The sequence below is a fragment of the Bos indicus genome, chromosome 22 (genome assembly GCF_029378745.1).
Source record: "Bos indicus isolate NIAB-ARS_2022 breed Sahiwal x Tharparkar chromosome 22, NIAB-ARS_B.indTharparkar_mat_pri_1.0, whole genome shotgun sequence".
Classification (NCBI taxonomy): domain Eukaryota; kingdom Metazoa; phylum Chordata; class Mammalia; order Artiodactyla; family Bovidae; genus Bos; species Bos indicus.
In genome coordinates, this window is record NC_091781.1 from 30400302 (window position 1) to 30426230 (window position 25929).

At 41.5% G+C, this 25929-nt stretch overlaps 1 protein-coding gene across 24 annotated transcripts in view; it reads left to right on the forward strand.

Moving 5' to 3' along the window:
* The window catches only part of FOXP1 (forkhead box P1), a 625482-nt gene that overhangs the window by 438999 nt on the left and 160554 nt on the right, over nucleotides 1-25929 (forward strand). The window contains exon 1 of one of the 24 annotated variants that reach the window (XM_019984431.2): nucleotides 13143-13350. The exons of the other annotated variants lie outside the window; for them this stretch is intronic. The gene's annotated coding sequence lies outside the window, so the exon portion shown is untranslated. Of the gene's footprint in view, nucleotides 1-13142; nucleotides 13351-25929 lie in introns of those variants that run through there. 24 annotated transcript variants of the gene reach the window in all.

The following is a 25929-nucleotide window of genomic DNA, read 5'->3' on the forward strand; positions in this document are numbered from 1 at the left end:
TTTCATCATTTTTCATGGCTGAGCAACATTCCATTGTATAAATGTACCACATCTTCTTTATCCATTCATTTGTTGGTGGACATTTAGGTTGCTTTCAAGTCTTGGCTGTTGTACATAGTGCTTCAGTGGACATTGGAGTGAGTAAAAGAAGCTTATCTCAAAAGATTGTATGCTTTATGATTCCATTTATATGACGTTCCTGAAAAGGCAGAACTACAGTGATGGGGAAATAGACGAGCGGTGACTGAGGGTTAGGGACGGTGGGAGGGTGTGAATATGAATGGAAGTACAAGGAAGTTTGGAGGGTTATGGAGCTATTCTGTATCCTGATCCTGGTAGAGTGTATGAATGTATACCTGTGTTAGAATTCATGGTGCTGTACACCTCCCACACCCCAGGAGTCAGTTTCACTATTTGGTAACTTAGAAACCTGAACCCCAGCTTCTGCATATGACCTGCAAGTGGCAGCATCTGTCTCACTTCAGCTGCTTCTGGCCTCCTGGCCCCTCCTGTCAGGTCCTGTTCACTCCAGGTCACTTGTGTCCTCTCTGCCCGGGAATCTCTCCCACCTCACCTGGGTGCTGGGCATCCTCTGCTGCTCCGGTGTGGGGACCCAGCACTTGCTCTGGATGAGTCTCCTCTGCACACCTGCCCCTGGCTCTTTGTAGGGGCTGCCCTACCCCCTCAGGGTGACTTCAGGAGAGTGATTTTATTGTTTACTCCCCAGCCCTCGTAGGAAGGTGACAAGTAAGGCAGTGAGGATGAGAGGGAAGTCAGTGCCCTGCACTCACCGGCGAAGATCAGCCTTTATTTTTGTTTTACTTGTGTCTTTTTTCCTGGCTGCACTGGCCTCTGACCCCCTGGCTGAAATTCCTTACCTCCTTTTGCTCTTTCAGCAGGGGAATCCTCTTTTCTGGCTTTGCCCAAACTACTTGTTGAAAAGCAATAAATCATGGTTTTAAAGACCTTGATAGTCTCTTTTTTTTCCCTTTGAGCAAAATTATGTGGCAAAATCATGACTGCAGAGGGGTTTTCTCACCTTTTTCCTCAGCGATTAGATGGGTTTTATAGTGTACCATGAAAAGGCGTTAGTGGTAAAATCCTTATTATGGATATATTGTTGCATATTAGGTTGGCCAAAAAGTTCATTCAGGGTTTTCGATAACATCTTACAGAAAACCCAGAGTAAACTTTTTAGCCAACCCAGTATTTCCTGAGCCCCATCTTCCAAATTTTTCCAAATTCCCTTGGGGAAAGAACAGACTTTTGCAGGGGGGGAGAAAAGTAGCTTCTATTCTGGAATCCATAGCAATAGTAATAATAATAACACAACAGTATTTCTATGGTGCTTACTGTAGGTGCCAGACACGTCCTAAGAAGCAGTTTATATATTATTTCACTTACTCCTCATGGCAGCCCTAGAAGGTAGTAGTGTCATAACTTCCCTTTCATATGCGTGAAAACCACAGCACAGCCCAGGCGGTTACATCAGGGTAGGGGGAAGCTGGGATTTGAACCCAGCCTCCACCTTCCAGATGACTGTGGAACAGATGGAAGAAGGAAGATGGGAGACCTGGTCTTCCTCCCCAGAACCCCAGGCTGACCTCTCTTTCCTTCTCTCCTGGAAGGTATCTCCACCCCTTTGCATGGTCTGAAAGATGCTCCAGAATGGTTTGGGATGCTCCTTTTCATCCAAAGATGATTCCATATTTGTCTCTTGATCAGTATTAACACAGGTCATTGGAATAATTGGAAAAGTGAGCTAAAAATCAAAAAGACTCATGAAAGCAGTACCAAACTCACATCATATCTTGAATTGTGCTTTTACAGCTTTCAAAGTCCTCAACTCTGTGTTCTTCAAAGACGCCCGTCATCATTGCCCATTCTCATCATCTGTTTTTACAGGAGCAAAAGGTGAGGCCCACAGAGAAGTGAGTGGCTTGTCCTAGTTCACCACATTGGTCCTTTTAGGACTGGAAAGCAAGCTCAGTTTTTCCTTTCTTTTCCCCTTCTCCCATCCTCTCTTCCATTTAAGTTCTTATTCTTTGAATAAGAGAAACTGTTCCATTTACTTAAGATACAGGCAATGTAGTTTCATCTTTTTTTCTACATATAATGATTTTCTTTTGCTGTATAAACTCATCACCATGAACGTAGCAACTTAAGACATCCATCTGTTGCTCTCAGTTTTGTAGACCACAGGTCCAGACATAGAGCTGCTGGCTTCTGTGCTCAGAGCATTAGGGGGTTCAATGTGTCAGAGGGGTTACCCAGACTGAGTTCTTGTCTGGAGGCTCTGGAGAATAATCTACTTCTTAGCTCTGTCAGGTTTTTGGTAAAATTCAGTTCATTGGGGTTGTAGGACTGAGATCCTCATTTCCTTGCTATCAGTCAGCCAGGGGCCACTCTTGACTTCTAAAGGCTACCCACAGTTCCATGTGATCGCCTCTGACAGCATTGGTACATCACATCTTTCTTGACTCTTAAATGTTGAACTTTCTCTGTTTCTGATCCCTAAACCCTAATATAAACTGCAAAATATGAAGTCCATATGATTCTTTCAGGTCTGCTCAAATTATCTCCCTCTCCTAAGGTCAGCTGATTTTGGGCTGTAATTACAGCTGCAAAACCCTTCAGATTAATACCTTGATAGTGTTTGCTTGAATATCTGAAACAAAGGGTAGGGATGTGGAAGTTCATCTTAGAAATCTGCCTATCACCAACACATTACAGCGTTAAAAAGAGGTAAAGACAGGAAGAAGGGCTAACTCTAATCTCTATTTTTCAGTAGTAATTACATAAATTCCTTTTTGCCTTTTGCCAATCTGATGCATTTTGTATTTATTAGGCCATTTGATTAAAAGCATGTTCATAATCTGTGCAAGCTTTTTGTGTTAAAAGAATTGAAAAATAGATGAGGTAGGCATAATATTTTTGAACAACGCAATGAACTGTTACTATTTGACAAGTTTTTAGCATTGTTTTAGCATTTTTTAGCATTGTTTCAACCTGTTCTTTTTTTCTCAGCCTCTGTGGTCCACCTCCTTGACCTTTCTCCCTCCGCTCTTTGGCTGTCTTGTCTACTTGTCTACTTGCAGGTCTCACCTTAAATATCACCTCCTCATGGACAAATTTCTTGATGGCCTTACCTAGTAGGTTAAGAATGACAAGTATGTGAAATTGTTTTATTCAGGCTTCCTTTGTAATGACTCTCTAATTACTTCCGGGTTTGTGGATTGCCAATATCTTATCTGTTTCTCATAGACTGTAAACCTTGCAAGGGGAACCTTCATAGGCCTCGTGCCCAGACTGTGCTAGTTCAGAGGAAGCATCAAAAATGATGTGTAAATGAAAGGTTTTATAGAAAAGGTAACTGTAACATTGGTTTAGAAAAGTTGCTAGAGTAGTGAACCAAGTTAATCATGAGCTCACTGCTAAAGCATTTGTTGTTTGAAAAGCACCCAAATGACTGTCATAAAGATCTTGCAAGAGGGGAGATTCTGAAGAATGGTGGTGCCAAAGAGGAACAGTTTCCGTATTGTCCTTTGAAATAGGCAGCTCCACTGGACAGGAGGTGAGTGAGGTGTCTGCAGATCACAAACCACCTGATGTTTGGAGCACCAGTTCCTGCTAAGTTTTAATGCCTGAAGCCAGAGGCCTCTTTCCTCCCGGCTTACCTTTGAACAGCTCCCTTCTCTGATTGTCTCCTAAGCTTCACCTTCACCTCCAAGCAGTCCTCTATCCACTTGACCTTGGGCAAGTTAGCCTCCTTGAGCCCTATTTTTCCTTCTCTGGAAAATGAGTACAATAATTCGCACCTTGAAAGGTCATTGGAAGGACAGAAGGGCAGTGAATGCAAACGCTTGACTCACATTGAGATTAATAAATGTTATTTCCATTATTAGACTCTGCATATCTGACATGGAATTGAAGTGCTCATCTTAACAACTGATTTTTTGGAAGTTGTTATAAAAGAAAGGGTTATAGTAGATTGTAGGGTCATTAGAGAAATAGTCTTCTTATTTGATTTTTATCATCATTTACTAACTAAAGACTACCTAGATTGAAATCAATGTTTTTGTACAACAAAGGAAGCCTGAATAAAACAATTTCACATACTTGTCATTCTTAACCTACTAGGTAAGGCCATCAAGAAATTTGTCCATGAGGAGGTGATATTTAAGGTGAGACCTGCAAGTAGACAAGTAGACAAGACAGCCAAAGAGTGGAGGGAGAAAGGTCAAGGAGGTGGACCACAGAGGCTGAGAAAAAAATTTTATGTACAACTATCCTAAGCACAATTTATATACTTTTTTTCCCCCCTCTTGATGATTCAGAAGTCACTCCAGAGCCTTTGTAGTCCTGTGGGTTTTTATTATGAACTCCAGTTAGCATTTTATTATAGCCCTTTAGAAGTACTAGTCACTAGCAAGTTCTGAAAATCAACTTGTGTCTGTATGTTCACCTCTTGTCATTCCTTAATATATGATTAAAAAAAATATCATGTGTTGCGCTAAACACAGACTGGCTTCCTCTGCCCAAGGCCTTGCCAGTTGCTCCTCTTTTTGGTGGAGAGGACTCTCCCACTCCAGCTTATTACTGGGCAGTGATAGAGCTAGAGCAGTAGTATCCTTGGAGCCTAGGAAGTGCGGTTAGTGGGCCTTCAAAGAACTCATTTGCCATAAAGTACCAGAATCAGTCAAGCTCTTCTCACATTTCCGAGGAGACTATTTTAGGGAGCAACAAGAGCAGAATAGATCAATTTACATTTCTGCTGCTTCTACCACTGTAAAAGCACTTATTTGATGAATTCTCAGGGCTGGTTAGACAGTCTCAGCAAATACAGTGATGGGAGCATAGAGCCAGCGTCTGTTTTGTTTATTATGGGGATCGTTTCTACACTCAAAGCTGCATTCCTATCTTTTCATTTATTTTGCCTGCCTTTTAATTCCCTGAGTGTGATTTAGAGGAGTCCATGCGTCGTGTTGTCGCAGTGGCGTTGGAAGTGTGTATTTCTGATTTAATTCCTGCAGTGTGAACTCAGAACAGAGGGCTGGGAGACTCCTGTGCCCCAAATTAGCTGGGAGAACTTGGACAATCAGCTCAACATCTCTATGTAGGCCCCAATTTCCTCTCCTGTAAAATGGGACTGTTCACTTCTTATCAGGGGGTATAATATAATAAAAGGAAATGCCCTGCAGATGTGAAAAAAAAAATTTAAACACCATGTACCTTTCATTTTTATTTTTAATCTGAAATTAACATGCAAAATCAGGATGCTGCCATTTTCAAAGTTGTTAGCCTGCATTCATCATATTTCTAGGTGAAGTATCTGAAAGTGATTATAGGTAATAAATATCTTTTTTTAAAAAACTTATTGCAGAGGCAGTTTTTCCACTGTTAATGAGGGTAATTTGACTTGGTTGAAGGATTGCAGTTCTTAAGAATTAATGCAGTAATCCAATTCAAAGATTTAAAGAGATCTAAGATTTTTCACAGGTCGCGTGCTAGTGAATGTGCTGCTCTCACATAGCAGCTAATGGACTTGAACGCCAGTCTGTCATTTACTGTTCCCTCCCCAAGAGCAGCTATGCCCTTGGTGGTGAGTCTACTCTCCAGCATTGCAGGTTATTTAGAAGTGTGGTGCATTTGTAACACTTGTGAGAGATAGTATCCTATTCCTCTCAGTCCCTAATTACTATAAAAACTGGGGTTATCTTTCTTAATTACACGTTTGAATCCTAATCTGCTAAGGTCTGAAGAATATCAGACTCAGAGGAGCTGCCTTCTCGCCTCTTTTTTTTCAGAGAAAGGCCTTGTATTTTGTTTTGTGTTTTTCAGTGTATTCTTAAAAGCTAATTCCTGTATCATTGTATTTGTACCTATAGGTTAATTCATGTGAAGACAAAGGTTACCATGCATGGTATTCATAACTTTCCATTTTTGATAATGAGGTACTAAGAACAGCTAACAATATTTTGTAAAGCCTTATTTGTAAAGCATGGTAGAAATGCTCTTCTTTCCCAATTCCATTATGTTTCCTAAATTTGAAAAAATCCCATTTTGAAGCAATTAGAAGTCTGTTCTTCTCTTTCCACGTGTGTATGTACTCAGGAACCTTTGTTCCTTAATTAGGAAAAGAACTAGAGCTCATTAATTGTGGTTCCAAGTGATGTCTGCTCGATTGTTGGGGCACTGATACACTACAAAGAAAGATCTAGTCTAGATCTGAGAGGTACCAGCATTTCTGAGAACCAGTAAAAGATAAATGGGCAGCAGAGGGTCCTTGTATGGTCGACCTCACATCCTGGCCTGTCCTTGAGGGCCTGGCTAGCTGCTCATCAGTTTTAAAGCCACAGAAATGTATGTACTCACAGAAGTGGGGAAAGGGGGAAGGTGCAACTTAGGTAGAAATATAGAACTTTGCCTCCGTTTAAAACCTATGATCTTTAAAAAAAAAAAAAGGAAAAAAGAAGTCAAGAATCTCTTTCCGATTTTTTGATACTTAGAGGACCTCCTCTAGATGCCTGTAGATGTTATTGAAAGTGAATGAATTGCTGGCAAACATGATAGAAGACAGATATCCTAATGTTTTCCAGGCTGATTTTCATTGCTGGCATGAGCACAGGAGGCATTGCAAGAGTTTTGAAAGCTAAAACTCCCAAACTGAATTGGCAAATCCTTAGGCCCGCATCTTTGTCATCAAAAGAGAGCCCTAATTTCCACGACAAGAACAGACACTTCCCCAGCCTCCAAAACAGTTAATGCATCTACATGTTCCCAGAAATATGAGTAGTACAAACGGTAGATGCTTCTCACTCGTCAAGATCTGGGTTCCAGAAACAGGGAGGTGAGCAACTTGAGTGGAAACTCTCTGACCACGTAGATGATGTTGTCCTGTGGGTTGGCTGGCCTGGCGAGGGAAGGCTGAAATGAAGGATGAGAAGAAGAAAGCCAAATGTCAGTTTGGAAACCATACAATGGAAATATGCACCTAATTTGAGGGACAGTTGCTTCTCTTCCAGAAGATTCTGTCCAATCAGATGGCTACCATCCCTGCCAGAGGATAAACTGCCTTTACCCTTTCATGTTGATGGAGACATTATTAGCAAAAGGGAACACTTCATAAAGGTGGCAGAGATCTGGCAAGTAAAGGCGTGATACCATTTCCCCTGTGCTGATAATGGTGTGGATCAGAAACAGTGAATGTGGAAACAGATATTTCCCTGAAATGTTCTACCATTTAAAGAGACATGTCCAGCTAGCAGACATGTCTCTCTATATTTTTACATAATATAATACATATTTTATATAATATAATTTATATATGTATATTTCTCCATCAGTAATCTTTTTTACTTTGTATTTCTCAGAGAAAGAAAAATCGATTTTAAAATGTAAAAACCTGTTCTTCAATTGACGATGCAAAAATCTCATTGCAGTATTTATTCCAAACCTGCTCTCATAATGTTCAGTCAAGGAGAAAACAGCAAAAAACAGTTGTTGATGGACTTAGCACAGAACTGGATTAAATAAGCATTAGTCTACTGAAGCTGATTACAGGAATATGAAAATGCAGTATCTTAATGGTACATATTTTTATGTGGCAGCTCAGTTGCCTTTCATTTTGCAGCTAATATGTCTATTCTTATGAGTCATTTACTTCTTTAATTACCTTTTGCAGGCAAGGCACCATGGTATATTAATGTGAATGATTTTTACTGCCAGTTTATCATACAATGCCCCAGAAGTTGAAAGGCGTAATTGACTTGGAAGAACAGCTCATGAAGGAAACAATATTTAGTTGACAGTTTTCCTTGTACTCTCTGTTGACGTTTATGAGTTTACACTATGCTAAAGGAGTAATAAACACAATTTTCTTTCAATAACAGGAAAGGGTAGCTTCTCAAATACATTTGTGGAAAAATACATTTGTTCATTTCTTGAATAATATGGAAATAACACATTTCCAGTGATAAGACCTCTCAGATTGCCAATTGAATTAAACCTTTGAAGGTGCATTTATAACCTGTCTCAGAGCATTAGGAGATATTAGGGTTCATGTGATTGAATCGATTTAATGAATATTTAAATTATAGACAGATTTGGATAAATCATATTTAAATCTGGGTGTTAGAGGAAGACTATTTGACATCATCCTCCCAATTTCTAGAGGGAAGTAAAGTGGGAAGGGAGCTGGGGAACTGTCTGGAGGAAGATTTTCTTTCGCCTAAAGCGAAGGGAAGTCTGACATTACATTTTAGGGGAAAGAAAAGGGGGCCCATCAGTACAACTCCTTATAAGGTCTGGGCTTTGAATGGTTAAACTCAAGACCTGGGTGGATTGCTGCTGTTCTGGGGTCTGGAATGGTGCCTTGAGTTGATGGGGGCAGTGAGCAAGTGCTCTTGTTTTTGACCATCATTTCCAATGTTCCCTGGGCCCTCCACTGGCTCGCTGGCTTTGGGTAGGCCCTGGTTTGGCACATCGGTTTCGAGGGAGTTAAACTTTTCACAGTTTTCTGGATTGTTTGCAGTTCAGTCCTGTGCAGCATAATGAAAGTTTTCTAGCCATCTGTTGTTAAGCTGGCGGAGAGCAAGGCCAGTATATCCAAACAAAGTTCTGGCCTGCTGTAAACGGAACCTGTCGGTTTAGCATAGCTTTCCTGACCCCTCCAGCGAACGGGGCAGCCCTTGGTACCAGGCACTCACTGCATGGAGCTTTCAAAAGGGAACTATTTTCGGGGTGGGGGGTGAGGGCCTGTTTACTTTTTCCCTCCATGTTCCTCTCACTGGCTTGGACTAGTTTATACTTAATCTTTAAATGGATAAATGGTTCCTTGTGCCCCCTCCTTTTTTGGAGAAGGAAGAATTTGGTCTTAATAGGAGAGTGTACCTTTTAGAACAAGGTGTGAGTGTCTACAGTGTGTGCGTCAGGCACCAGCAATTTAAAAGTGTTCTACCCAGTAGTTCTGTTTCACCATTTTGTCTTGCAGGATTTGGGGACAAACAGTCCAGGTGATACAAGCTCCTATATTTATTACTTAGCTTATATAACTAAAAGTGTTTCATAACTTTAAAAGGACTCCCACCCTCCCCTTTCTTGCACATTTTATATTTATTATTAGAAGTTTAGTACACAGCATAACTTAGAGAATAGCCATTTGAATGTGCTCCTAGCTCTGTGGGGTGTTCCCTATCCTCGGTTCTTATTTACAAGGTATATTATGTATGTATGGCTTTTAATTGCCCAGCTTAGCCTTAGAATCGTACCACTGTTTTGTGCTATTCTGTAACACGTTTAATTCTTACTTCCTGTTTCACAGTTTGCTTGGCTCTATATGAAACATTCCTGCACATTCAGATCCTTGATGTACATATATGTCTGTCTCAACACCTGTCTAAACCTACCCCGAACTTCTGTGGGTTTCCTTTTGTTAATGACACCTCATAGGTGCTGTTGTATTTTTATCTTGGTCTTGCTGCAGTGTATTTCCTGTCCAGCATTGGTTACATTTGTGCTCTGTTAAGAGAGGGCTCTGGGGAGCCATTGTCAAACCTCTGTATCCATCTCAGTTGATTAAAATATCCAGGGAGAATGGCCACTGTCACTGAATAACTGTGTCAGCCACTCCCCTGGCTGCCTTAGCCCCTCCGGATGAGAAGCAGACCACAGCCCCACATAGTAGTTACAAAGAAAAAAGGTACCGAAAGGATGCACGTTTGTCTAAAGGACCAACAGGAGGGGGTTTGGAGTCAACTTTAACTGCGGTCCAGGAATGTACATGGGTCAGGGATACCATAAATGGCGGTGGGGGGCAGAGGGACAGCCGAAGAACCAAAGGGATAAAATAGGAGATACAAGGCTTCTCCTTTAAGGGACCAAGAGTTTTGCAAGAGCGAAAAATATTCAATTTAAAATTTAAATGAATGCACTTACTTGGAAATACCATACAGTCATAATCTGTTTGTAAGGTGACTGACATATAAAGTGCTTTTTTGTTTTAAGGTAAAAAAAAAAAAAATGTATTCGGGGTAGAGTTTCGGGTGTAAATGTCAGGTGCAACGTAACGTGTGTTCAAGAGTCAAGCAAATAACCTTGGCATTTAGGACACTGCCTTTTAGAACATGAAATTGTTTTTTGTTGTGTGTTCTTTTCTTTTTTTTCAAAGGAGGACTACATTAAGGGGTCACCTATTAGCTGTGTTTTTGCTGTCTTAAACTCAGCCCTTCTGTCTATTAAAATCAAACCACTGTGTAAACATTCCAGTGTTGTTCTTGGTCTCTACAATGGCCACGGGGATCAGGTTTCACCTGCCTGCACATCTTCAAGCAATTAGAGCAATTAGCGTGAAGCCATTTCACATTCAAGGATTCAAGGTCTATGGTGACATTCAAGTCCAGGAGAAGTCTGAAAGGGAGAGAGAGGAAGCGGCCCAGAGCATGGCTACTCTTCCATGGCCCTAAGCAGACAATTTCTCTTTTAAAAATGGTAACTCTTTAATGATATTGTTATGAGGTTTTTAAAGGACAGATCAAAAGTTGTTTATATCAAAAAACCCCAACAGTCATTTAATTATACTAATGAAGGTCTTTATACATGGCAGATTTTTTAAAAAGACTTTTAATGGTCGTGAGAAATGAAGTGTTCCTGTTCCTTGCATCACCATGGGGGTGACAGCATTCTTTGCAGAGCAAAGATGCATTTTATAATATATAAAGGAATTTGCATTGCACTTTACATGGTAAACCTCCCAGTTTGGGGTAAAGGGAACCATTATAGCTACGTCAAATATTTAGTTGGCAGACTTTTGGTGAGTAAGTATTAAAAGCAACTTTATTTTTTTTTTACACACTTGGAGAAGAATAGTGGCAACTTTCATATATGGAACTTGTACAGTTTAAAGACAAATGACCAACTGAGCTCATCAGACAGCTGTGTAAGCGTGACCGAAGGTGCCTTTTAACAAAATCAGCTCAGAATCTGGGAGGGTTTTTGTTGTGTTTGTTTGTTTTGTTTGTTTTTCGAATGTGTAGCTTAGTTACCCAGGAATCTTGTTTGCATGAGGCAAACCCTAAACTGATTACAGCTTTTTAAATTGGCTAGTAGATTTTTAAATCCACATTGCACTGTTGGGTTATTATGCAGAGATGAGAGGAGGGGCTAATTTTCAAAATCCATGGGTGCTGCAGAAAAGATCTGGCTCTGTACTCCCTGGAGGTGTTTGCAATCAGGAGTAAGCGCAGGCTAAATTATAATCTGGAATTCTGTTGCCCTTTAACCTGATGCTGCCTGTTCACATTCAGTGTTTGTTAACAAACAGCTCTAAGCACAAAATTGTTGGGAGAATTACTTTTTCATTATACGCACTGACTTTAATTAGAATAAGCGGCTTATTTTTAAAAGAAATAATTGTGTGCCTCTAAGAAAGTTCTTGCCATAATTCCTTTATTAAATTGCCTTAGTTGACTTCAAAGCGAGTAGGTGTTGAACAGTTCTCTATCCATCACCCTGAACACATCTATCTGTGTGACGGAGTCTGGAGCATTCCTATTCATTCGGTAATGAGCCATTTTTAGGTAACCGGACTGCTTAGAGGTCTCTCACAGGGCTCAAAGCACTAGAGCTCTTCTGTTGAGGGCTGGCTTTCCTGGCGCCCAGGCTATGTGCCTTTTGAAACTGCATTACAGATCAGATGCAGATGATGCTAATACCATGCAGCATGCTGGACACTGAGCACGGTGAAGGTCTGTTTCCCTTGCCCCTTGGAAATGGATTGCTAGGAAGTCATTTGCAGCGTTTGTAACTAGACTGGCTGAGTTAAACAGGAACATTTGAATTGGACACTCCACCCCTTCTAAAAGTGGAGAGGCAGGCATCTAAGAGCTGCAGGGCTCAGAAGGGAGGTAAGGCAGTAAACCAGATCCCCCCCCCCCATCTTTTTTTTCCTCCTAGCCTTATCCTCTGTTTCTCTGATCTGCCTTTTGAACTGTTTTTGTGGCTGATCAGTTCCACCTAATATGCCTCTTGATTTCTGCTATTGTAATACTCAGGCGACATGCTGTTCTCTTGGTTTTTATAAGCTTTAGATGCTTCTGCCTGTCATATTCTGGCGGTTTATCTTCAGCGTCTGGATTTGCTTTCAGACTTGAATGTCTATCAAGCTGCCGTTGCTTTGAATGTGAGATCAAAAGAAGATGAATTCCAGTAAAAAATTTCCTTCTATGAAGAAAAGATTGGGGCCTATGTAAACATCCCACTGACAGTTCCCAGTGAGTTATTTTCGCCGAGTATTAGCACCTGGATGACAGACAGTCCAGCATTCCACGCTCAGTAACGAATCAGTTGCTTCCATGGCAGAGGAACATTGCCACACCAGCAGTGCATTTTTAGAAGGGATCCTTTTTCTTCCTCTTCCCCCTCCCCCTTGTCTTTCCCTTCTTTTTTTTTTTTCTTTCTTTGAATATGGCTGTTCAACTCTTCATCCTATTTTTCAAGCTGACTTCTCTGCCTTCAGCAGTTTACTTTTCTTCACAATATCTGTCAAGTTACTCGGGTGACGGAAGACAGGACTTTGATAATTAGTTTGGGGAGGGTTCCAGAGTGTTCATGTAGACAAACCAGGCATCTGGAGATAAACAGGTAGTTGGGTTGATTGCAGAGAAAAGGAAAAGCAGCAAAAGCAAGCTCAAGGGCATGTCCCTGGAATGCAGGCGATGTGTTCTTTAAAAATACATGTGACAAAATCCTCTAAAGTCTGCAGAATCTGAATTTTCTTTCTTCCTTTTTTCTTCCCCCCCTTTGAAGCATCCTGCCTATGTTAATGTCATCACAAAAATATCTCATGAGCAGGTTTTCCAGAACCCGTGTCGCTGTGTGTTCGTCTGGGTGAATGAGCTGTGTTTGGCTAGGGCTTGGACTAGCCAGGGCGCAATTCTGATGCTCTGTCCATGCTTGCAGACCTGGAGTGATTTAGATACAGTGTAGCCTGAATAGCTTTCTTTAAGTGCTAAATGCAACTTTGAAAATTACCTGCAAGCTCCAACTGATCTTTCAACTTTGAAAGTGAAGAATTACTTGAGGAATTCTTGCGGTTTCTTTGTCATTTAGTGAGAGCCCGGGCAGCTACTGTGGAGGCAAGCGTCCCTGAGGTTGCCTACAAAGGGCAATGTTCCAGTGTGTTTTCTCCTCGAGTGTACTTCAGCCGCACAGGACTTCCTGTTTATTCAAACATCTTTTTTACCACTCGGCAACCCCCGCTTCACAGAAACAGCCAGAACCATCGACAGCAAGAAGACGGAAATCCAGAGGCAGACAGTGCGAGCTCTCTCGGTCAAAGTCTTCATTTTCTCTGTAAGTGTCCAGAGGAAAAGGAAAGGAAAGGAAAAAAAGAAAAAAAAAGGAACATTTTGCTGGGTGAAACTTTTAAAAGTAGGGATCCACTCCTGCACGGACATTCTCTGAAGGGCAAAATTAGATGATCCAACTTGTTTACTGTTCTTCCCCCCCACCACCCTCCCACCCCCATCAAAGCCGTTTTTCTTTTTAGAGCCTTGAGAGGACCGCTTCTTTCTAACTCCTTAGTGATTCAGTCTTGCTTTCAAATGTGTCTTCGGGTAGTCTCAGCTAAGTCAGCAGCCGCGGGTTGTCAGGACCGGTTTAGGGGCTTGAACGGAGATGAGAACCTTTCTCTGCTTATTTGTGATGGTGTTTTGTGTCGCCTTCTTTTCCTTCCTGTTATCACCAGGAGTCGGGGGGTGTGGGGACGGTGCCTTGGTAATTCTGCGTCTGCCGGCTTGTCCTCGATGCATGCGTTGTGACCCCGTCGTCGTTTGTGCATCGGTCTTGATAATATTTGTACCAATTTCATGCCAATAAAAGTCAGACTGCTGAAACAAGCACAGTCATTATCTCATTCATATTACTATTGTTTAAACGGAGTGAACTGCGAAAAGGAAAGAGAAAGCCCGCCTCACTTTCTGAGATGGTTGTTAACTTTGATGTGGGAAGGGTCTTTTCAGAATGCTCATCGTGGATAATTAGGATGGCAGGGAGAGCCCTCGGACCAGGGCTGCTGCTTCTCTCTGTGCCCAAGAGCCATGTGGTTGCTCCTGGGTCCTTTCTCTTGAAATGACTTTTTCGACACATGGCTTGTCAGTTTTTTAAATAAGGTTCCACCTTTTCCTGTCTGCTGTGGACATCCCTCGGGCTCCCCTCCCCTCTCCCCACACCCCTCCCCCAACCCTGACCCCCAACTTTGGTATAATTGGTAAGCCAGGTGCTAATTTTTTTTTTTTCTATGTACTGGTCAGGGAATAGACAGGAAGTAGAAAATTAGCTCTTTTGATCTGAAGGGAATTGTTACTACTCTAAACCTTGTTTGTTAGTCCCCAGACTAAATATACTTAAATTTTAACCTTTAAATCAGCCATCTATTAGAACAGAAAAAGAAGTAGGCTCGGCCATTGTCCCCCCACCTCTCAAGGAAGAAACATTTCTATATATAAAATAAGTAAGTGCGTGTGTGTGTATATGTGTATGGCTCTTGCTAGGCTGACTTTTTCATGTTCAGAAGTTGTTCTACTTTGTGAGGAAAAAAAAAAATTATGTTGAGACTGCCTTAAGGACAATTTGTATAACAGTAGGAGTAATTGCAGGGAAAATGGAAAGAGTGACTGGAGATATTTACTCAGATGTTAGTGTAGGTGTGGGGGCCGAAAACCCAGTGTGGGAACAGTGGGCTGCTTTTCTTGGTATCGCAGTCTATTTGATGACCATCAAATTTCCCAGCTCGCTGGTTTTGTTTTTTCTGGATGGCATGTTTGATTATTTATCAGAAGGGGAAGGGAGTAGCTGAAGCAAATAAACATGTGACCAAGTTCTGTTTTGTTTTCCACTCAGAAAGCCATGCCCTTTAACAGACATACAGAAAAGAATAAATGCATTGTTTTATGATAAAAGGAAATTATATGTGTCATTTTCTTTTTTCTAAAGGCAACCAAGTTAACCCTTAAGACTCAGGAGCCTATATGCCTTCTGAGAGTCTGCCCAGCTGTTACTGAGAATTAATCTATTGCGGTGGATGATTTTATGGCACAGGATTTCCCAGGATTAGTTGTTCTGTAGTTTGGCTTTTCTAGGTGCTTTTCTTAGTTCTGCTTGCCTCAGTAGCTCTGTTTTTATGATGTGTGAGAGAGAGAGAGAGAGTGTTTGTGTGCGTGTGTGTTTTAAATAACGATGCCATTGGGTAAATCAGCAGTTCTTACAGTTTTGTTGAAGGCTATATTATGACTTTCCATTGAAACATAAACAGCTCAGTTAAAGGAAAATATACCAGAGTTTCTGTAATCAGTGAGCAGCAACATTTTATTAGTGGCCAACTTTTGCTTCTCTCTTAAAACGTGTCAGGCAGGTGGTATCCTTCAGAGAGTCTACTTGTAGGTTTCCAAGATAACCTCAAAACATCTTTCCATCTTTACTGTTATGACCTGCAGGGCTGTTGGTCGTCTCAGATCAAGTCCTCTAGAGACCTTGGGAAGGTCTCGAGTCTACATGAAATGTAGATTTTTTAAAACAAGCAAACCAAAAAAAAATGTTTTCTCTTTGTTTTCATCTTCTGGCAGGGCTTGCATCAGTGCCTGGCGACATTCTTTATACATAGGCACGCACTGACCTACATGTACATGCACAGACGGGCACGTTTTGTAATAACTGCAGCATGATTTTGTGCAGGGGCTGCCCCCTGTGTCCACACCCTGAACAAACGATCCTAGCATAGTGCCTGGCCTGGTCATATCAAGCCCTTATAAACCACAGCTGAAAATCTGTTTTGTTGCCTATACTGTCTTGGAATGTGAATTGGAAATATGAACACAGAGGGATTCCCTCTCCATTGACTATATAAGGGAACAATGCAGTCAACCCTCAAACACAGTGTAGCTTCCATCAGGATCGCCCTGCTTGCGTGTGCCTGGGAGGTGGCTTCGTGCTGGAGAGGACAACCATAGAAGCACTAACCTTTCCACTGCCTGTCTTCGTCACCTTGGGTGACTCTCCGAAAGGCACTTGAGTTGGATCATCATACTTTGTACTTATACAGAGCCTTTTGTCTGTACAAATCAAAGTGCCTGACTAATGCTAACTCATTAATACTCGGAACACCCTTGGGACATAGGTAGGCTGTGAAGATGATCCCTCTTTTGAGGTGGGAAAACGTCCTCTTGTTAAAATATTTTATAATTTCCGGGTGTGTCTGTATTTCATGGTCAGGCAAGACCTGAAAAGGGTATGATCTAGATGCCATGAGGAACATTTTTCCTGTGACATACTCAGCCCTGACCACAGGCAGTCTCATGAGAAAGTATTTTGCTGTGAAGAAACTGGACTGGAAAATAAATCTAGTGCGTGGTGTTGATGGAGATGGAAGGGAGGAACTGCTGGAGAGTAATCATGCTGACTTTTAATCTCTTCAGCATCGAAGTTAGGAGTTTTTGGGTTTTTTTTTTTTTTTGGATACAGATAGGGCTAAAAATTTGATTTTTGTTTTGTTTCGCTTTAACTCAACGTGATGTTGGCAATTTAACTTCCACAAAAATCAAGTTAGTTGGTTCTTTGCAAAAAAACAGACACTGCTCATTGGCTGTGCAAAGTGAGAAGTTACTCTGTGGTTGTGGGCTTGGGGGCAAAAGATTTGAAACGTTCTGTTAACCCTCAGTGTTGCTGTGTGATTCTTGAATTCTCATGTGTCTTGGATTCCTTCCTATGGTTACTACTTAACAGAATAAAAATTAGTCACATGCCATCTGCAGTTTTAAGTCTACGTTCAGACCTTTTCTGGAAGGTTTCTAGAATAGGGTGGGGGTAGAATTTAGGTTGTTTGGTTCCCAGAACTGTTTGTTTGTTGGAAGCTAAACATAGAAATTAAGTTTGAAAAATCTCCATTCAAAGAATGTTTTTAATTTGAAAAAATGATTTTCAAAAGTGTGTAAATGATGATTCCAGTGTTGCTTCAGAAAAGTAATTTACATAAGCATGCCCCCAAATGTTGGCAGGGTATCATGTGTAGATGAGGCTATTACAGTTGACTTTTTCTTTTCTGAATTAACTTAGGCATTTTTCGTATCTTCTAAGAGGAGTAATCGTTTTTAAGTGCTTTTCTAAACTTGAAGTCTAGCTGAGTTTCAGTGTTGCGCTTGTTTCAGGTGTGCCTGGCAGTGACTCAGGGCTGCACAGAACCTCTCTACACACACATATATATGTATGTGTGCATGCTTTGGACTTCCCAGGTGGTGCAAATGGTAAAGAACCAACCTGCTAATGCAGGAGGCATAAGAGATGGGAGCTTGATCCCTGGGTCAGAAAGATTCCTTGGAGGAGGGCACGGCAACCTACTCCAGTCTTCTTGCCTGGAGAATCCCATGGACAAAGCAGCCTGGTAGGCTACAGTCCATGGGGTCGCAAAGAGTCAGACATGACTGAAGCCACTTAGCATGCCTGCACATGTGCATCCTTTTTCCAGTTCCTTTCTACTATAGGTTATGACAAGATACTTAATATAGTTCCCTGTGCTATACGGTAGATCCTTGTTTGTCTTCTTATATATATAAAACTGTGTATATGTTAATCCCAAACTCCTAATTTATCCATCCCTCCCACTTTGCTAATCATAAGTTTGTTTTCTATGTCTGTGAGTCTATTTCTATTTTATAAGTAAATTCATGGGTGTCACTTTTTAAAATTCCACATATAAGTGATGTCATATGATACTTATCTTTCTCCAACTTAAAAACTTAAGTGCTTATTCGGCATCAGATCCTAGGCTATGCACGTTGTATATATTAATTATGATATAGGGACTGTTATTTCTTCTCATTTTAACAGCTGAAGAAACTGAGGCACAGAGAGATTAGGTAACTTGTCTAGGGTCACACAGGTTGCAAGTGGTGGAGCTGGGATTCAAATCAGCCAGAATGACTGATGGATACTTCACGACCATGTGCTGCTTCTCTAGAAGTACATTAATGTTTTATAAAGTAAACCTGTCTTTCTTTGGAAGTGCTATGCCTCTCCCAAGGTCAGTAATTCCCCCAAATTCCCAGGGAATCCCTATTTCCTCATGCCTGGAGACTCAAGTTCCACCTTATGCTGCAGTGACCAGAAGTTCGAAAGATCACTGTTACCCCATGAGCACAAGTCTGTGAATACTATTGTCCATCTGATGAACACAGTTTTGTTTTTAACCTCCCTTTTAAGAAAATATTTCTTAATTTCTTGACCAGAGTTATCAGATCTTCCAAAAGGTCACTACAAAGTTCCTTTGAGTGTTGCTTAGATTAACTCACTGTATTCTTCTAGATATTTCTAAATTTTTCTGTAATGATCTGTCCTGTCTAGCATGTGAATGCAGCTCCCATGTGAATGCAGGAATTCCAAGTCCATGGATGTGTACATTAGGGGCCTTTTTGAGTTATGTCATTCTTGAAGTATAAAGGAAGGTATTCTAAGCTAGACTGCGTGACCTTGGGCATACTCGATAAGCTTTCTGTCTACATAAAACAATTTATAGCCAAGCTGGATACCGAGATTCCTCTGGGCTCATTAGACAATACTCTGATTTTCTCAGTGTCTCTCTAAAGGGGCTAAGCCAGTGAGTGGATTGAGATCACTGGGGAAGAAGAATCTTTGTTTCCCACAAAAGATCTTTTCTCATTTATGGGGCTGCATACTGTAGCACCGCTGCTGCTGCTGCTAAGTCGCTTCAGTCGCGTCCGACTCTGTGCGGCCCCATAGACGGCAGCCCACCAGGCTCCCCCGTCCCTGGGATTCTCCAGGCAGGAACACTGGAGTGGGTTGCCATTTCCTTCTCCAATACATGAAAGTGAAAAGCGAAAGTGAAGTCGCTCAGTTGTGTCCGACTTCTAGCGACCCCATGGACTGCAACCTACCAGGCTCCTCCGTCCATGGGATTTTCCAGGCTAGAACACTGGAGTGGGTTGCCATTTCCTTTTCCAATACATGAAAGTGAAAAGGGAAAGTGAAGTCACTCAGTGGTATCCGACTCTTAGTGACCCCATGAACTGCATCCTACGAGGCTCCTCTGTCCATGGGTTTTTCCAGGCAAGAGTACTGGAGTCGGGTACCATTGCCTTCTCTGGCTGTAGAACTAGTTTCCATTAAATAAGTAATTGTCACGTATAGGTGCTGTGCTAAGGGTTGTGTTTATCTCACATAATCTGTAGAATTTAACCTCTCTGTTCCTATGTTTCTGTATATGTTAACTGGGTATAATACTGCTTTAAAGGACTGTGAAAATTAAATGAGATCGTGTACCAGCACTGTTCAGTAGTTGTCAGGCAATATATACTCACAAAATGGCAACTTACATTAGTATCTTCCCTATCCCCACCAGCCAGAAATCACAAGTTTTTAGGATACATTTAATTGGAAATGCAGATCAAAGCCACAGTAAGATGTCACTTCACACCCATTAGAATGACTCTTATCAAGAAGACAATAAATAACAAAGAGTTTGTGAGGATATGAAGAATGGTAAACTCTTCTGCACTGCTAGGGGGAATGTAAAATGGTACAACCACTATGGAAAACAGTGTGGAAGTTCCTCAAAAAATTAAAAATAGGGCTGTCATACAATCGAGCAATTCCACTTCTGGGTATGTACCCAAAGGAAATGAAATCATTACCTGGAAAAAATATCTACAGCCCCATGTTCATTGCAGCATTATGTACAGTAGCCAAGATATGGAAAAACAAAACCTAAATGTCCTTCAATAAATGGATGATATATGTGTATATATATGTATACACATATGTATATGTATGTGTGTGTGTGTACACACATATATACACATATATGTATGTGATATACATACATACACACACACAGGGAATAATATTCACCCATAAAAAGGAAATCCTGTCATTTTTAGCAACATGGGTGGGTCTTTAGAACGTCCTGCTAAGTAAAACAAGTCAGAGAAAGACAAATAGTTATAATCTTACTTGTATTTGGAATTTAACATGATCAAACTCATAAAAACAAAGGACAGGTGGGTGATTGCCAGAGTTTGAGGATTAGGGAAATGGGTGGTGTGTCAAAAGCTATAAAGATAAGTTTTGAGGTTGTCACATACAGCATGGTGACTGAAGTTAATAATACTGTATTGTGTATTTGGAAGTGGGTAGCAGAGTAGATCCTAGAAGTTCTCAATCACTTAACACCCCCACCACCACTTAGACAAGTAACAGGGAGCTGTAGTAGAATGTGAGAATCTACAGTGGATTGTAAGCACAAGGGCCAGAAATCCTATTGGATCGCCCCACCTGGAAGGTGGAGAAAGGTGGGTCGAACTTAAACAAAGGGGGAGCAGAGACACAGGTGTTGGACTGCGTAAACTGCAGCTGGACTTCAGTCAAATTGAAATCTATCCTCTCTCAGCTCAGTGTCCCCTTTGTTTGCTGTACGAACAATTCTTTCTGCAAAAGTCCAAGGTTGGCTCAGTTGAACCATGGAACGGGGACATGTCCCTACTGGGGCTTGAAGAAAGGATCAACGTCAGAGGATGATGGTGACAGCATCAGCATCAGATGGTTCACCCTGGGTCGGTAATTGTGAGGGGCTTTTGGAGATCTTCCTGTCTGCCTGCTTGGGGATGGCCCTCCCAGCAGTAGAGACCCAGGATGCTGGTGGCACTCAGAGGCACCGCTGCTCCCTGGGGTCCCAAGGGAAGGATTCCACTACCTGAAGGAACTGAATGAGATTTTAGGAAAAGGTAGAATGTGGTTTTTTTTTTTAAGATTTATTTTACTTTTCAAACAACTTTATCGAGATAACTTTGACATAAAAGAGACACGTGTACCCCAATGTTCATCGCAGCACTGTTTATAATAGCCAGGACATGGAAGCAACCTAGATGTCCATCAGCAGATGAATGGATAAGAAAGCTGTGGTACATATACACAATGGAGTATTACTCAGCCATTAAAAAGAATACATTTGAATCAGTTCTAATGAGGTGGATGAAACTGGAGCCTATTATACAGAGTGAAGTAAGCCAGAAGGAAAAGCACCAATACAGTATACTAATGCATATGTATGGAATTTAGAAAGATGATAACAATAACCCTGTGTATGAGACAGCAAAAGAGACACTGATGTATGGAACAGTCTTATGGACTCTGTGGGAGAGGGAGAGGGTGGGAAGATTTGGGAGAATGGCATTGAAACATGTAAGATATCATGTATGAAACGAGATGCCAGTCCAGGTTCAATGCACGATACTGGATGCTTGGGGCTAGTGCACTGGGACGACCCAGAGGGATGGTATGGGGAGGGAGGTGGGAGGAGGGTTCAGGATGGGGAGCACATGTATACCTGTGATGGATTCATTTTGATATTTGGCAAAACTAATACAATTATGTAAAGTTTAAAAATAAAATAAAATTAAACTTTGATTCAAAAAAAAAAAGAAATAGTATGTGTATTAAGGTATACAGCTTGTTCTCATATAGCTGTACATTGCGAAAAGATCACCACACTGAAATTAAATAGCTTGTCCATCACCTCTATATAATTACCCTTTTGTGTATATAGTGAGAGGATTTAAGATGTATCCTCTTAGAAAACTCCACGCATGTAGTACAGTATTACTGAGTATAGTCATGGTGCCGTAGGTTACATTCGCAGAGCTTATTCATCTCTGAACCTTCCTGGCCTTTGACGAGTACCTTGCTGTCTCCCCTCCTTCCAGCCCCTGGCAACCACCATCCTACTCTGCTTTGAATTCAACTCTTTACAATTCTATTTATAGATCAGATCTTGGAATATTTGCCTGGGAAGGGTAAAGTTTAAATGGAGAAGATACTTGGATGCCAGGTAAATGCAGGCAGAGAACACAAGAGAATTACAGATATGACTGTGACTCCAAGAGTCCTGGGAACAGGAAGATCTGGTTGGGAAAAAAGAAAGCAAGTCTTCAGTGTGGGGAAAAGAGGCAAATACGCTGGGACGTGTGATACTGTGGAAGGCTTTTTCTTTCATCCCTGAGGCAGTGGGGTGCACATTCATCTGTGCCTTTTTGGCTCCAGAGGACTGTGTGTCCATATGCCAGGATTACCCTTGGCCATATTTGGTCTAATCATTGACCTTGGTAGAATGTGAGTATCAAGTTCTCAGAAGACAATGTTTGTTTGTTTTTGTATTTCTCTCCTAACCACTCACTAGACTTGTGACCTTGGGCAAGTCACCAAACCTCACCATCTTAGCTTTTCCATTTTACATCGATAATTATAAATGTTTCCCTTGCTTGCCTTAGAAATGCTTGGGAACAAAAGAAAAAAAAATTTTTTTTAAGTGTAAAGCAACTAACTGGCATAGTGCCTGGCACATAGTAAGCAGTTCAGTACATCATTTTTATTTTAGTAATTTTAAACATGGGGAGTTATTAGTTTCCCCTTGCCCCCGTTTCTAGATGTTCCTCATTTCTTTAAGTTCTTATGCAGGTGTGATCTTTGCTGTTTGAAATGACTGCTTTGAAAGTGTAAATTATTAGAAAATACTTGGATTTTTCTATCTAGGCTAACTTTGGCCAAGAGTGAGTAGTTCCAAACTTTTTTTTCCTAAGTATTCTTTTGGCTGTAGCAGGTCTTAGTTTTGACACGTGGGGTCTTTTAGTTGCGACACATGGGGTCTTTTAGTTGCAGCATGTGGGATCTAGTTCTTCGACCAGGGATCACACTCAGGCCCTTGCACTTGCAGCACGGCAGCTTAGCCGCTGGACCACCAGGCACATCACAATTAGTTCCAAATTTTAGATTATTAGTCCATTTTGGTCTTTCTCCTCTTCCCATTTCTGTTTCTTTCTTTTGTCTTTTATCTCAGCTGAACTTGGTTCTCCCTCTTGTTTCTTTGCCTAAAATTCAATTAAGGAAAGAAAGGTAATTAGCAAAGGTGAATTATTCTAAGGGTTTAAGTTCCTTTTAGGGCATCAGAAGTACGTGTGGTTTACGTCACAAGAAGAAGAGGGGATATAGCATCATTTGCTTGGGCTGAAAATAAGTCCAGTGTTACTAGTAAAATCATAGGAAATTCTCCTTTATTTGAGCATGATTCCAGCCTGGTTTTTCTGCAGCTTTCAAAATTAGCAAGTCTCACTCCAAGGTATGAAAAGATAAGAATCTGGATTATTCATAATGAGAGTCACTGGGCTGCACCCTCATAAAAAGCAATTGCAGAAAACAACAGGTTATTACAGTGAGTTCATAGATCCCTTTGATTCATTTATTCTTGCATTTGACAACCCCCCGCCCAAACCCCGTTTCTACTTTGGAACCATGGAAAAGGACCAGGCCAGTGTATTTACTCATTTTTGGATACAGTCTGGTCCTTCCTTAACAAGGGGAAATGGATTTGCTGCAGCATCCAGCTTAACATTTTAGACATTCTCTAATAAACGTGACTTCTGTTTGACTTCATTGCAATGCTCATGCTGCCTCCAGTCACAGCACCCCAGGCTGTGGTCTTGTCAACTCTCATAAGCTAGACAGGCTCAGGCTTGGGCAGTGCTTGAATGGAATCCTTCCAAACACAACTCAGGTGCCGGAGACTCGGTGGTGGTGATTCAGCGTCTGGCACTGACTCCAGCCAGGAGCAGCCAACAGGGGCCTCAGCAAGGTGGTTATAGGGCCCTATGTTAATAGGTATATGGAGTAAGAGTGTGATGGTGGGGCTTTTTCTCCCCTCTTATATAAGACTTCAAACAGACTTTCTGACTGTTGTGGTCATTAAACTTATTTCAGCTGCTTTTGCAAGAGGATCATAGATGTCCTTTTTCTGTCTTATGAAAATTCCTAACTTTGACCTTATTTGGCAGGAAGCATCTTATACACACCTTAAAATAAAAAAAGGTTATTCATAACTGCAAGTGAATATAGGGTTTGCTGACCCTTTTTCTGCTTCCTAAGTTTCCTTTGTGGGTGGGGCTTATAGCAAAATGCCTCCTCCTGTCTACAGCCTTGTGGTATTTCTGTGTCTCTTGTAGTGGCTGCATGAGATGGCGTTTGAACCCTGTAGCATGAATACTTGGAGAAGGCAGTGGCAACCCACTCCAGTACTCTTGCCTGGAAAATCCCATGGATGGAGGAGCCTGGTAGGCTGCAGTCCATGGGGCCGCTAAGAGTCGGATACAACTGAGAGACTTGACTTTCACTTTTCACTTTCATGCATTGGAGAAGGAAACGGCAACCCACTCCAGTGTTCTTGCCTCGAGAATCCCAGGGACGGGGGAGCCTGGTGGGCTGCCGTCTATGGGGTCGCACAGAGTCGGACACGACTGAAGTGACTTAGCAGCAGCAGCAACATGAATGCTGGTAAATCATGGCGTGGTGCAAAAGCACAGCTGCAGAACTGTTCTCCTTCCCAGCTTTTCTGAGGTGTTTTTAAAAAAGAAAAAGGAAATGACATTTGTCATCTTTTCTCCTAAGAAAATACACTCTAATAGATTGCCTGCATTTCCATACATACACAGACACGCTCCCAACTTACCTGTACTCATGTCTTTGCATTATTTGTTAGATTTTAAAGTAAAGCAAAGGATATATGACTATTAAATGTCATAACAGTGATCACCATCTTAGGTATAACTTAATATAAAACCAGGGAATTCCCTGGTGGTCCAGTGGCTAAGACTCTGTGCTCCCAATACAGGGGAGCTGGGTTCGATCTCTGATCAGGGAACTGGATCCCATGTGCTACAACTAAGACTCTATGCAGCCAAATAATTAAAAATAAATATTTTTTAAAAAAAGGATATAAAATCACATCAGTAAGGATGTGGGAAAACTGGCCTTGGAAGTAGATCTAGGGGTTTGAACTGGTGTGAAACAGTAAAGAAATTGCAGTGGTCCAAGTGGTGGATGGGACGCTGTTTGGTGGCTTCATCTTTCCCCATGCCCACAGGTGGGGCAACACTGCTTATCGCTCTGTCTTTGCAATTAGGACAGTGATGACGATGGGGAACTTTGACTTTTCTGTTTCGTGTCCCTTTTGGTCTTAACTTGAACATGTAGTTTTGGAGAGTTGTAGGAGTGGGATGGTCTCTGCTCCAGTTTTCTACCATGTCTGTCCAGCTATTGTCTCATAAACTCACTTGCAGAGGCTGTGGCACATTTGGAGAAAGCCATGCCCTCTAAATACTCGCTGCTCTAGAACACCTTCAAAGTATAGGATGCTTTATGAAGCTGTCAGAGCTCTGAGAGTGGATGATGCTACATAGAACTTTTCTCTTCTAGGTCATTGATCCACATCCAGTACCCCAGATAATGTAAGGCATTGCTTGTCGGCCCCACCTGCTTTTAGTGGGGAGGAGTCAAGCGAATCAACTACCAGTGAACTAATGCACAGAGTCTATGTCTTTATTTGGACGTCACAGATTAGACCAAACAGTGACTGGTGAAAAGGTTCTTGGATGATTTTTCACTGGTTTTTGTGACTTTCTGTGTATTAAAGTTCAAATAGAGTGTGTTTCTGATTGTTATTTACTTAAGTGTTAGTCACTCAGTCATGCCTGCCTCTTTGCGACCCCGTGGACTGCAGCCCACCAGGCTCCTCTGTCCATGAGATTTTCCAGGCAAGGATACTGGAGTGGGTTGCTATTTCCTTCTCCAGGGGATCTTCCCAACCCAGGCATCGAACCCGGGTCTCCTGCACTGCAGGCAGATTCTTTACCAACTGAACTACGAGGGAAGCCCCCATGTCACCAGTAATGACTCAAGAGTCTGCTGTGGAGCTCTCTTTCTTTGTGTATCTAGTATTTGTACAGTCATTAGAATTGAAATTTTCCTTGGACACCTAATATTTTCATATTGATAACGGCTGAATTTCTTCTGTGAGATTAGCTCACTTTTCCATTTTCTTGT